Source organism: Balaenoptera borealis (assembly GCF_965194805.1).
Source record: "Balaenoptera borealis genome assembly, chromosome: 3".
In the NCBI taxonomy this organism is placed as follows: Eukaryota; Metazoa; Chordata; class Mammalia; order Artiodactyla; family Balaenopteridae; genus Balaenoptera; species Balaenoptera borealis.
This window is the reverse complement of record NC_138866.1, coordinates 164,654,614-164,668,147: the sequence shown is the minus strand read 5'-3', so window position 1 is coordinate 164,668,147 and position 13,534 is coordinate 164,654,614. Positions and strand designations below refer to the sequence as shown.

At 46.7% G+C, this 13,534-nt stretch overlaps 1 protein-coding gene across 5 annotated transcripts in view; it reads left to right on the top strand.

Moving 5' to 3' along the window:
• The window catches only part of UPF2 (UPF2 regulator of nonsense mediated mRNA decay), a gene marked incomplete at its 3' end in the record, with an annotated part of 208,980 nt that overhangs the window by 193,758 nt on the left and 1,688 nt on the right, over nt 1–13,534 (top strand). The window contains exons 23-24 of one of the 5 annotated variants that reach the window (XR_014242608.1): nt 1,437–1,564; nt 10,832–11,864. The exons of 3 other annotated variants lie outside the window; for them this stretch is intronic. The remainder of the gene's footprint in view (nt 1–1,436; nt 1,565–10,831; nt 11,865–13,534) is intronic. One more of the 5 variants, XR_014242607.1, reaches the window with a different exon arrangement.

Here is a 13,534-nt window from a genome sequence, read left to right as displayed (position 1 = left end):
AATTAAAAATTAAAAAAAAAACAAACTTCAGAGGCCAAACTTCCAGCTATCATGACATGAAATGGTCAGTAAATCCTCTCCTCCCCAGGCAGTATGAAACTGGACAGTATTGTCAGAATCAACCATTTCTGTGCTTTGGAAATTGGCCAAAGGCAGATAACAAATTGAGAAGCATTTACTCATGAAAAATGGATACAGCTTCAGGCAAGAACAGGTCTGTAGCCCTTTTGTCTGGTCTGTTTCCATCCCAGCCCTCTTCCCAGTTCTGTCCACTGTTTTATCAGCAAGGGGCTGACCAGAAAAAAATATCAAGTTTACTGCCAAAGGGGTCAAATCAATTTTGAGCAGAGGGTGAAAAGCTATAGCACTGACAGCAACAGAGAACTTGGCAGGAAACAAATGGGGAAAACACATCTCTGCAAGTTTGAGAATGTGCTCCTGATTAGGGTAAGTGGTGAACCAGCTACAAATTTAACAGAAAATCTTGGAATGGGACAGCCAAAGGGTTGAGATGGGCTCTCCACACATCCCTGCTGGCTGGGAAACTATGCACATGTGCAGGAGAGACCCAGGAGAGCCCGGTAGAACGTGAATGCTGTTTCTCCAGGACCTAGCACAGTGCCTGGAATATAGGAAGTGCTCCGTTTATGTTGAATCGATGAATGCTAGTTGCCATATGCAGTATATCTGTCTATGAGTTGCCTTAACTGCTTTGCAGAACAAGACAGGGTATAAGTAGACACATTAATTAAAAGCTAATATTATTAAATAATATATGTTGGGAGAGGGCTCAGGAGAAAGGAGCCATTAAATACCTGAGAATCCAGGTACATGGGAGCAAATCCAGGGAGAAGCAATGGACATGGTAATGGACAAAGCATTTGCTCCCCTGGAAAAGCTCTTTCCCTGACACCCTAAATACACAGGCCTGACTCTTGGTACTTTTCTAAATGCAGGCTGGCTCCTTTGTGTTGAAATCTTGCTTGGGAGAAAAAAATGTATGTGAAGTGCTTAACACAGTGTTGGTAATGAGAAAACTCAGTGGAAGTGTTTGTTTTCAGGAATGGTATAATAAGGTCTTCTGGACATTCCTGCCTTGATCCAGATTTCATGGCTCCAAATAATTTTGCCAGGAATGATAAAGACCCAAATGTTAAGACACCTCCTCCATTTCCAACTCTTGGTCTGTAACTTCCTTAGGGAACACAAGTAAAGCCCATTAGACCAGAAGTTTATTCAGAATTTGGGGGCTCATTCAGCCTGGTCCTCGGGCAGAAGACTGGCTCCATGTGTGCTTTGCTGCTCAGGGCTTGTAAGACCAAGAAAGGCCTTCTCTTGAGGTTGGAACAGGGCCCAGGAGCATGTGAACATTTGGGTACGTTGGGCTGGCATGAGTGACTGATGACCCCAAATACACCCCCCACTTCCCTCCTCAGGGGACAGTGGGTTCTATTTACAAGGAGGCAATGAACTCCCAGGAGAAAAGACACCCAGCGAACACCTGGTGGAAGGCACCCAGCTAGACTCCTGAAGAGCAGTGCTCCCTTCTTCAAGGCGTTGCCTGGTAAGAGAGTTTTCATCATTCTTGGCAGTGTAGGCTTGCTCCTCTCCAAGAACCATAACTCGGATGATGTTAGGTGTATTAGTCAGCTCAGGCTGCCACAACAAAGTACCACAGGCTGGGTGGCTTAAACAATGGACATTTATCTTCTCACATTTGTAGACTCAGTGTCCCAGATCAAGGTGTGGGCAGGGTTGGCTTCTCCTGAGGCCTCTCTCCTTGGCTTGTAGATGGCCGTCTTCTCCCTGTGTCCTCACGTGGTCGTCCCTCTGTACCTGTCTGTGTCCTAATCTCCTCTTATGTCAGGAGGCCAGTCCTGTTGGATTAAGGCCCACCTATACAGCCTCACTTTATCATAACCACCTCTTTAAAGGCCCAACACCAAATACAGTCACATTCCGAGGTACTGAGGATAGGTCTTCAGCATAGGAGTTTTGTTATGATTCAGCCCATCACGTTAGGTAACCGAGGCGCAGGGGCAGGGGCAGCTTAAGGCTGTAACTTACTCAGCAAGATTGGAAGAAAAGAAGAAAGAGTGTACAAAGAGGGGCTTTGAAGGGAATAAGGGAATTAACATTTGTTTATTTAGCCTCTACATACACAGGCAATATCCTAGGTGCAGTTTAATGAAATTTCGCAACCATCTTATAAGGAAATTATTCTTCACCTTTTAAAAAATAGTGTTACCTTCCTTTCGTCTTTGTTTTTAAAATCTTATTCTGATGGTGGTGGTTGAATCTGTGAAAAAACTTAAATTCCAAACGTTCAAACTCGTTTTGACGTTTAGCTCTTCTCTTGAAGAGCCTGAGCCCTGGCAGAAATGTATATGAGCCTATCAGCTGAGCATTAGACTATTTCCCTGAAAAGCTATGAAATACCCTTCAGCATCCCTAAATGCTGGCCTGATCCCACCTGGACATCAGGGGACTGCAGTTTGGTGTGGTCAGTTGTGTGAGGGGTAAGCCTGGGATTGTACATGTATGTACCTTCATGGGGGGGTTGGGAGGAGGGTGGGAGAGAATTTTCTGCTGAATTTTGTCTGACTGAATGAATAGATAAAGAGATCTACCTCTTAAGTGAGACGCTGAGCATTTTATTCCTTCTTCACCCTTCCTCCTACACAGACACAATGTATCCTACATGATACACCCGGAGACCAGCTACATGGTTTGAGGGGGCCAGTGCAAAATGAAAATGAGGGGGTCTCTTGTTCAAAAATTGTTGCTGAACTAAACTTGGATTCGCTTGCCTGACGCGCAGCAAAGCCAACCCACTGACACCGGGCTGTGGGGAAGGAGAGTGCAGCGTTTATTGCAGGCTCCAAGCAGGGAATCCAGGCAGCTCATGCTCAAAAGGCCCGAACTCCCCGATGGCTTTAGGGGAAGGGATTTTAAGGGCAACGTGAGGGAGAGGGTCCCCAGGTGCATGATCAGCTTGTGTACGTCCTTCTGATTGGTTGGTGGTGATGCAACAGGGTGGTATTTCGGGAGTTAATGTCATCAACCTTCTGGTTCCAACCGGTCTGGGGTCTATCTGGTCAGCAGTTTCCACCTGGTGGATGTTTCAGTATCTGCAAAACAACTCAAGGACATGGCTCAGGATATTATCTGTAGCACCTGAGAAGGAACTAAGGGTCCTTGACTTTGTTTTATGGCTAAACTATTATTATTTTGTCTTGCTCGACTGCTTTCCCTTGTTTCTGCGTTTTCTCACTTCTCTGATTAAATTTGCTCTCTGGAACTTGGGGAAGGCCTAGGAGGCTAAAGCTTTTCTACAAACAAGAGGTGGGGGACATAGGGGTCTGCCCCCCGGGAAAGTCTCGCAGGGTCCTGTTCGGTTTCAAAATGATGAATAAGTTTAAGATGGTGACAGCCGAGCTTGAACCCAACCGTGAGGTCCTTCTGGGTGGGGGCCCTGGGGGGCTGCCCAGGTCACACACACATGAGGCCGACCCTCTGACCCTGCCACTTGTCTCCTGGGGTCATTGGACCGAAGGGGACCCTCCTGGTTAATTATTATCCCTCTCTAGATGAGCAGCTGATACTTTGTCTTCGCTTGCAGACTCTCCATCCCTCATCCCTAGTTACCATGGACGCATTCTCAGCTGGCTTTCCCAAGAGAAAGGAAAACCCGCCTCTGGCTGCAGGTATTCCTGTTAGTCTGCTCAGCACTGGGGAGGCGGATGGGGCTTGGTTCCCTGGTCATAGCTGACGCCCCTCTGTCACTCTCCTCCCACCCGGCTCCTCCTCTCTGAGGCCCCCCAGCCTTCCCAGACTCTGCCTGTGGTGGTAGAAAAGTGGGAACACCTTTGGAATTTTATCATTTCTATGGCACTGAGGCTGGCAGGATTGCTGGTGCATGTTTTCCGGGCGGAGTCCTCTTCTGTTTCTTCTCCAGCCAACCCTTCTTGGCTGCGGGGGTTCTGAGTGGTCGGTGGAGGTGACTCAGCCGCTGGGCAGCGCTGGGCGGCCAGCCCTTCGCTGTCCCCCTGAGCACAGGCTCCTTTGCCCTGGCCTCACACAGACCTACTGACACCACAGCTCAGCCTGCTCCTCTCTTCCCTACTCTCCTCGTCCTGATTCCCTTCTTTGCTGGCTTCTCATCAGCACGGCTGGTGGGCATTTGTACCAGCCCTCGGGCTGCTCCCAGGGCCTTGCAGATATCAGGGGGCTTCATCCCACCACACTCAGGTTCCTGAGAGGTACCCTCACGATAGTCAGCAGCACTATCGTTACACCCCCAGCCCTTTTCAGTGAGCCACCAAGATGCTTCCTGAACCTCAGGGGCCAGCCCCTTCCTTCTGAGGAGTGACGTGATGTAGGGGTGGTTACGGGGTAGCAGGGGTATGCGGCGTGTGCACAGTGGTAAAGCCGCCACTTCAAGAGGAAATCCTCTGCTGCTGTGCAACCCAGCTTCTATCCTTGAACCTCAGAGATGACCCTGAACTCTGAGGAGCCCAAGGGGTAGTGACAGCCTGAGAGCTATAGGGACACCCGGGCTGGGAGTCAAGGAACCTGGGTTCTGGTCCTCTGTAGCAGGCAGAATAATGGTCCCCCAAATGTCCGTGTCCTAAACCAGTGAATATGTTACCTTACGTGGCAAAAGGGACTTTGCATATGTGATGAAGTTAAGGATTGTGAGATGGGTAGAGATGCCTGGATTATCCAGGTGGGTCCAATATAATCACAAGCCTCTTTATAACAGGGAGGCGGGTGGGTCAGAGCCAGAGAAGATGTAATGCCAGGAGCAGGGGTTGGGGTGATGTGATCGCTGGTGGGAGTCACGAGACAGAGAACGTGGGCAGCCTGTAGAAGCTGGAAAAGACAAGGAAACTGGTTCTGTCCAGAGCTTCCAGGAGCAACGCGACCCTGCTGACACCCTGGTCTTAGTCCAGTGAAAGCCATTTTGGACTTCTGACCTGCAGAACAGTGAGGTAATATATTTGAGTTGTTTTAAGCCTCTAAGTTTGTGGTCGCTTGTTACAGCAGCGAGAATAAATGAATACATCCTACACCTGCCATTAATGGAGCTACTTGACTCTTGGGTGGGTAATTTCTCTTTTTTGACCTTAAGTTCTTTACATTAGGGAGTGTGATACACAATCGTTTTCAAACATTTACTAGAAAATTTAAAGGAGCAGGATGGTTTTATTAGTTGAAATCATGTGCAGAAGCCCAGTGTCAAGCAGGTGAGAGTGGAGCTTCTTTGGTGCTTTGGGACCTGCTGGGCAGTGCTGAGTAGTCAGAAGGCGCTGGCAGAGCTGGAGGTGGGCCCTCAGCGTGTCTCTTGTTATTGACTTTCCCTCTGGGGGGAAGGTGGGCACTTGTGTACTTGATTGGTTGATGAATTCTGACACACACCAAAAACTCATTGGAACTGAGTAGAACTTAAACTACCATTGTTATTACTTTTTTTTTTTTAACACTATGACCTTTATTTATTTATTACTTTTAATTTAATTTTTTAAAATAAATTTATTTATTTTAGGCTGTATTGGGTCTTCGTTGCTGCGCGTGGGCTTTCTCTAGTTGCGGTGAGCGGGGCTACTCTTCATTGCGGTGTGCGGACTTCTCATTGCGGTGGCTTCTCTTGTGGAGCACGGGCCCAGTAGTTGCAGCGTGTGGGCTCAGTAGTTGTGGTGAACTGGCTTAGTTGCTCCGAGGCATGTGGGACCAGGGATCGAACCCGTGTCTCCTGCATTGGCAGGCAGATTCTTAACCACTGCGCCACCAGGGAAGTCCCTACTGTTGTTATTAATGAGGCTTTATACACGTATCTTACTTGGGGTGCTCTATACAACTTATAAGAATAGATCTTATCTTCAAGGTATGTCCATTTCTTGCAAGATCCTCATTTCAAATCCCTGCCTGTTCAGGAGTTTAAGCAGGGAGGTAATGGCCATTAATACGACACATCATCTGGAAAGTTTGTCACTGTTATTGAAATTGATTTTTGCAGCCTGCCAGCATCCTCAGTGCCCTTGGGGAAGGTCCACTCTCCCTGGAGTTTTCCTTTTGCTTTTCTTCTGTTGCTCTTGAAGTCTAGCCAGGGTCCAAACTCGTGCCTCTATACGTGACTCTGAGTTTCAGATGTCTAAAGTTGGGGACCTCCTACGACATCGTGCTCAAAAAGTGGAAGGGATAAGTAAAGGGGGCAGCAGACTCATTTTCTCACTGGCACTAAAATTCTCTGGGAGGACGCCAAGGGCAATGTAAACCCAGCCCGACTGAGAAATCAAAGCAGCATTAAAAAAACAAATAAGTTTCATGGGTGAGTATCTCAACTCCCTTAATAAAAGCAACTTTAGGACTAGACAAAACAAACACAGGAGTGGAGGAGGGTTATTAAATGTGAACTTGTGTGTTCTGTACTGGATAATTTTTGGTCTCTCTCTCTTCCTCTTGATATAATGTATAAGGATCAACAGAGGAGCTTGTTAAAATTGCAAATACCTGCATTCCTCCAAACCCAGAGATTCTGCTTCAACAGGTCTGGCATGAAACATTTCAGGTGGTTCTAACATGCATGGCCCTAGGAGGAAATTATGACAATCATTGACAATTGCGTCTGAGCTAACGAAGTGAAGATAGCTTTAAGTCCACTCTTGGAAACTCGAACAAGTAGGACCCTTGTGTATACTCTTTTTATTTCCTGCAGTGCCTCTTTCTACAAAATTTTTTTGGGTGACTGCATAGTAGTTCTCTAATAAAAAAACATTAATTGGGCTTCCCTGGTGGCGCAGTGGTTGAGAGTCTGCCTGCCAATGCAGGGGACACGGGTTCGAGCCCTGGTCTGGGAAGATCCCACATGCCACGGAGCAACTAGGCCCGTGAGCCACAATTACTGAGCCTGCGCGTCTGGAGCCTGTGCTCCGCAACAAGAGAGGCCATGATAGTGAGAGGCCCGCGCACTGTGATGAAGAGTGGCCCCCGCTTGCCGCAACTGGAGAAAGCCCTTGCACAGAAACGAAGACCCAACACAGCCATAAATAAATAAATAAATAAATAAATAAAAATTTAAAAACAAAAACAAAAAACATTAATTATCTTTGTTATACAACATTATGTTATATAATGCCAGCCCTAAACATATTGTAACCCAATACCTTTTGCATATAGCTGTCTAGTTTTCCCAACACCATTTATTGAAGAGACTGTCTTCTCCCCATTGTATATTGTTGGCTCCCCTGTTGTAAATGGACCATATATGCATGGATTTATTTCGGGGCTCTCTATTCTGTTCCATTGATCTAAGTGTCTGTTTTTATGCCAGTACCATCCTGTTTTGATTGCTGTAGCTTGTAGTATAGTTTGAAATCAAGAAGCATGATGCCTCCAGCTTTGTTCTTCTTTCTCAAGATTACTTTGGCTATTTGGGGTCTTTTGTGGTTCCACACAGATTTTAGGATTATTTGTTCTATTTCTGTGAAAAATGCCATTGGAATTTTGATAGGGATTGCACTGATTCTCAAGGTGTCTTTGGGTAGTATGGCCATATTAACAGTATTAATTCTTCTAATCCATGAGCATGGAATAGACTTCCATTTATTTGTACCATCTTCAGTTTCTTTTACCAGTGTCTTATAGTTTTCATGGTACAGGTTTTTCACCTTTGAGGGGAATTCTTGAGTTCCCATGCTTCATCCTTGCTTCTTTGCTTCTATATTCTCTCTCTTTCACTGTTAAGAATTCTTTCTCCTTGGCCTTGATTCCTTTTGCAATCCTCTCAGTGGTTGTAAAGAGCTCTCCAAGCAAAGCTAGAAACTGCTGAACCAAGATAAAAAGCCTTCTCCTCCTTGCTGAGATCTTATTCATTCATTCACTCGTTCATTTGTGCATTCCACAAATAATGGTTGAGTGCCTACTTTATGCCAGGCATGTCCTTGAAATGAGAGGTACAGAGATGAAGAAGACAGTCAGGGTCCCTGCCCTCGTGCAGCTTATATTCTCGTGCAAAAAAATAAACAAGAGAGGGAGGGAAAAGAAAAGAGAGTAAAGAAAGAAAATCAGAGTTGTAGGTGCTGAGAAGGAAATTAAAGGGAGGTGGTGGATGGCATGACCAGAGGACTCTAGATTGGGTGGTTAGGGAAGATTAAACATCTGAGAATCATCTGAATGTCAAGAAATTATTATGCAAATAGAAAGAGGGGCATTCAGCCAAGCAGGACTATGTGCTCAGGGAATGTAAGATCAGACCAAACAAAACGCAATTAATGGTATAATTTTGTGCCCCCACTAAATACATTTTCAAAAAATCTTATTTCTCTTTTTTGTATATCCATTAAAATGGACTATTCAGAATCAGAGTCAACTGTGGAGAAGTGGAGCTTAGCAGAAAACAGAGACTACTGAAAAATGTTAGCTGCTGAATGGAATGGTCAGTTCTGATAGAATTTCTTTCCACAGTAATTTGCCACCCTTCCTAGGCAGGCATCCTGCCTTTTCTTGTTCTCAGAGTAGAAAGGAAGAAGAAGAAACCCAAACCTAACCCAAAACATCCTACCTCATCCCAAACAGAAATAACCCCTATTACCCACCAGCTCCAGCCATGAAAGAAGAGACTGCCATCAGGATATGACGTCATTATATTCTGCATTAATTGGAGCAAAGGAGCAGAGAAGAGGTGAGGTTTTGGGGAAGAATGCTCAAAGAACTACACCCTTCCTCCTTGATTGTTTAGAGCAGCCTTGCAATTAAATACTAAAAATATACCAGCTATAAATTGTTTGACCAACTCACCAGCCTGTGGACTGGATTGTCACCACCAAATTCATATGTCAAAGTCCCAACCCCCTCATGTGACTGAATTGGAGATGGGGGCCTTCAAGGCGGTGATTGAGGTTAAACGAGGTCATAAGGATGGTGCCCTGATCCGCTGGGACTGGTGCCCTTATAAGAAGAGGAAGAGACACAGAGATCTGTCTCTGCCATGTGAGGACCTACTGAGAAGGCAGCCATCTGCAAGTCAGGAAGAAGAGCCCTCACCAGCATGGGACAATGCCAGCACCTTGACTGGCATGGTCTTGGACTTCCAGCCTCCAGAACTGTAAGAAAATTAATTTCTGTTGTTTAAGTTGCCCAGTCCATGGCTGCCCAAGCAAACTAAGACATCACCCCACCTCTAGTTGGCACAGAGATGGTGCAGTAAAATGAGTGAAGGATCATGACTCCCCCCCATCCCCAAGTCTAGTGTTGGAAAAATATCCAGTGAGACCACGGTCCCTCAGGATTTAGTGTCAAATAAAAAAAAATCTCTATTTTTCATAACTTAGAACTAATGTATTGAATAGTATTTAAAGCAAAAGTTTAATAATATTTTAAATTTTTATCTTTTCATTTACAGCAGGCCATTTGAAGTGTTTGTTGAGTGAATAAATGAATCTATGAAAATGATACCACTGACCCCATAATAGCTAAGACCTGTACTTTTACATTTTTCCCCCAATGTTGAGGTCAGTTTTATGCTGGACCAAGACTGGCTCTGTATCAAGCAGGTGTGTGTCAGCTACACCCTCACCAAAAATGGAGCACAATGTCTGGGTGCAGGATGACTTTACGGGACCCCAGGCACTTATGCCTTGATGCGCTCCTTCCTCCATGAAAAAATCTTAAATTATATTTTATAATGACATTCTTCTGATTTTAAAAGAAATGAACACGAAAACACTTTTCCAAGCCCGTGAAAGCATCATGCGCCCTGACAGATGTTCCTTCTCTGTCTGGAGTCCAAGTCCTGCTTCCATCACTTTTTGGCTGTATGATTTTGGGGACAATCCCTCGGCATCCTCATCTATAAAAATGAGGTGAATGAAGGTGTAACAATATGGAGAAAAATCCTCCATGTTAGCAAGAAACTTGTTTGATGGGGGGATACTTTGATAAGAGTCTTGGGATGGGGTGCGCTGGAGGAGTAATGGTTTTGTGAGGGGTGCAGGGTGAGCTGGGGCTGAAGACAGAAGAATTTTCCTCTCTACCCACCAGGCCTGGCAAAGGAATTTTGGGGTCAAGGACAGAAACGTCAAAGGAAGAGTCTTAGGAAGAGGCTTGTCTTTGTCTCCTCAGGTCACCTTCAGGAATATTCCCATTTTCCTTTAATGCTTTCTGAGAGTTGAATCTGTTTGGGGAGAGTGGAGGGTGCTGAATTCTGCTCCGAGGTGGGCCTGGGTCTAGAACAGAAACTCTTAGCCCAGGGCCCAAAAAGCTCTCAGTAAACGCTGCCCTTTGATATTAACAGCCCAAGGCAGGCTTGAAATCATGGTTCTGGCCTCATTTGCAGCATCAATACTTTGTTTCGCTGATAAACTAACTGGCCCAGATAATCATCCAGGGCAGTGGTTCTCAACTGGGGTGATTTTGTCCCTCCACCCCCTTGGGGACATTTGGCAAAATCTGGAGACAATTTTGGTTGTCACAAGGAGTGGGGGGAGGGTATATTGGCATCTCATGGGTAGAAAGAAGCCAGGGATGTTGCTAAACATCCTGCAATGCCCGGACAACCCCACAACAAAGGATTGTCTGGCCCCAAATGTCCACAGCGCTGAGCCTGAGAAACCCTGGTATGGAGCCTTTCGTCTGATGACCACCCAGGAATAAAAATGCAGGGAGCAATCTTTATAGCACACCATGAGGTCCCCTGACTCTATTATTTAAAAAAAAAAAAAAGCAAACAATTATATTTATGAGCTTCTTCCTCTCCACTGCCTCAGATGAACTGACATCTAACTAACTTTACTAGTACTGAATCTGCTAAATATGTTTCTTTTATTCTCAGGACTAAAAAGCAGATGTGATTTTCCAGTCCAGGTAACCTGGCAGCAGTTAGGCCGTGGCGATGTCCATCTAGAGCTAAGCTACCACTGCCCTCTGCTGGAGAAGTTTGGAACTGCAGCTCCAAGCGCTGAGAACCAGAGATTCTAATTGAGCAAGGGTCTGGTGCCTGGTGGTCACCCTGGGACTCCCTTTGCTGGCATTCTTGGAACTCCCTTGGCCCCTCCCCTGGTTGGCATCTCAGCCTGGGTTTCCCCCGGAAAGCAGAGCCTGAGTCCCAGGTCTGCATGGAGGTAGTTATTTTGGAAAATGATCCCTGGGAACAGGAGGGAAAGACATCCAAGGGGTTGTTGTGAGATAAGAGAACATGTATATGCTGGTCTCTGTCCCCAGGCCCTGGCGCAGGGCTCCTGAGACCCTTGTCATTTCCTGAGTGATAAGCGCACCAGGAGCATCTTTTGTCCTAATATTTGCTCCTTGACCGTGGTTTCATACACAGAGCTCCCAGATCCCTTGGAATTTCCTGGGTGAGAGCAGTGCCTTTCTGTTCTGAGGAGGTGACTCTGGGATCCACTTCAGAAGAGTCTGGGTGGGGACCGGGGGGGAGTGGGCATGGGGCAGATGACACAAGATTGGCCAGGATGGTTGATAAACTATCCACTGAGGATTGTGAAAGCTGGGCCACGAGTACATGGTAGTTTATTACCACATTCTCTCGTCTTTTCCCTGTGTTTGAAATTGTTCAGAATAAAAAACCCATGTAAGATCAGACCCATTGGAAAAATGGAAAAATAGCCATTCCGGGCTAGATTCATGGTGGCAGGGAAGGCGGAGGAGGGTGTATGAAGGGTGAATGACAGGAGCCTCAGACGTCTCCAGCTGCTTTCCTAAAGCATCACCGTGTGCAGACACTGCATTTCAGGGGCGAGATAAACAGTCTGTCAGGGGAACTGGACACCTTCCTCCAACACCTGCTGGTTCCAGGCTTTTCCAAGGCAGACTTGTCATTCGTGGTGAGAACCTGTGGTCTCTGAGAAGTAAGTCCTAGTGATTATTTCACCAACAAGTTCTCCATAATTCATCTTTAAAAGAATCAGAGAATTAAACCTGAAATATGTCTTTATAAAGAGATGGGGAGGCAGCACGCCAGAAGCTGAGCGGTTCACGCCAGGCTGGCTGGTTGTCTGAGTTCAGTACACAAGCCTCGGGGCGCTGTCAGCCCGGAGGAGTATTTAAGCAGGATTACCTGAGCTCCTTGCTGCTGCAAAGACGGATGCTTTCTAAGTGGAACCTCTTCTCCTCACAGTGACCAGGCATGATGCCGAGTAAAATAATGGTCACAAGGAACATCACCAGGCCCCTAATGAGAAGCTGTTGACAGAAAAATTGCTCTAACCTTCATCAAAAAGCCAGTAAATGTCAAGGAAGGGACTAGAGATGCAGCAGCTCATAAATTCCTTCTCCAGGGGCCACGGGAGGGGAGTTTGGGGACCACACACTTGCTCAGCCTTTTCCCTGAACGTTGCTAAGGAAACTTCCGGAAAGCTTGGATTGTTTATGGGGCGGCTCACCCTGACAGTCTCGAGGGGATGTCACCAGGAAGGGCACCCCAGCTTCTGGTCAGAACATCCTGCATTGAGTACCAGGGCTGGCTAGGTCTGTATCTTTTTAGTCATCTAGACCTTGTCTGTGTGATGTCACAGTTTGTAAGGGCGCTGAGATCCCTTCCTGCTTGAAAAGCTAAAGCTTCACGTAGAAGATTCCATCTGCTCATGAATGAACCAGAATTGATTTTTCCTCTTGGTTCCTGTAATACTTATTGCCTACGGTGTTCATTTAGCAACCGGTCAGATGGCCCCACTGTAACGTGTCTTCTGTGGCTAAATCTTGTTTCCACTTTTTTGTGAGGGATGGGGGGTGTTCCCTGAGTGACTGATGTGAATCTATCCCTTGACTTAGTTTGGGTTCCCCAAAGGCAGACCCCGAATCAAGGGCCCGTGTGAAGGCAGTTTATTTGGAAGGTCATCCCAGGAAGCACAGATGAGGGCGTGGGACCAGGTGAGGCAGGAAGGAGAAAAGCAGATGAAGTTTGCATTAACGAGCAGGTCAGTGCTATGGGTGGTGGGCTCAGCCCTGCCGGTCCTGCCTGAGAAGACACAGCCCCGCACCTGAGAGCTTCGCCCTCCGACAGCCAGGGCCCGGGGCGGTTATCCACACACCCCACCTGCTGTGTTGAGGGGTGTCCCTGGAGGCCTTACCTCCCCGCCACTGTGGGGTTTGTGTTGAAGGCTGAGCCTGTTACTGGAGGGCCAGCACCACCGCAGAGGCGGAGACAAAGTGCTTGGGGGCGGGTCTTAGTCTGCTCGCTGTAACAGAACACCTGGAGGACTGGAGGACTTAAAAACAAATGTATTTTCTCCTAGTTCTGGAGGCTGGAAGTCCAAGGTCAAGGTGTGGGCAGGTTTGGTTTCTCCCGAGGCCTCTTTCCTTGGCTTGTGGACAGCCTTTCCTCTGTGCATATATATCCCTGGTGTCTCTCCTTCTGCTTATAAGGACACTAATCCTTCTAGATTAGGGCTCCATCCTTATGACCTCATTTAACCTTACTACCTCCTTATAGGCCCTAGTTCCAGATACAGTCCCATTGGGGGACAGGGGTAGTTCAACATATGAACTTTGTGGGAACACAGCTCATTTCATAACGGGG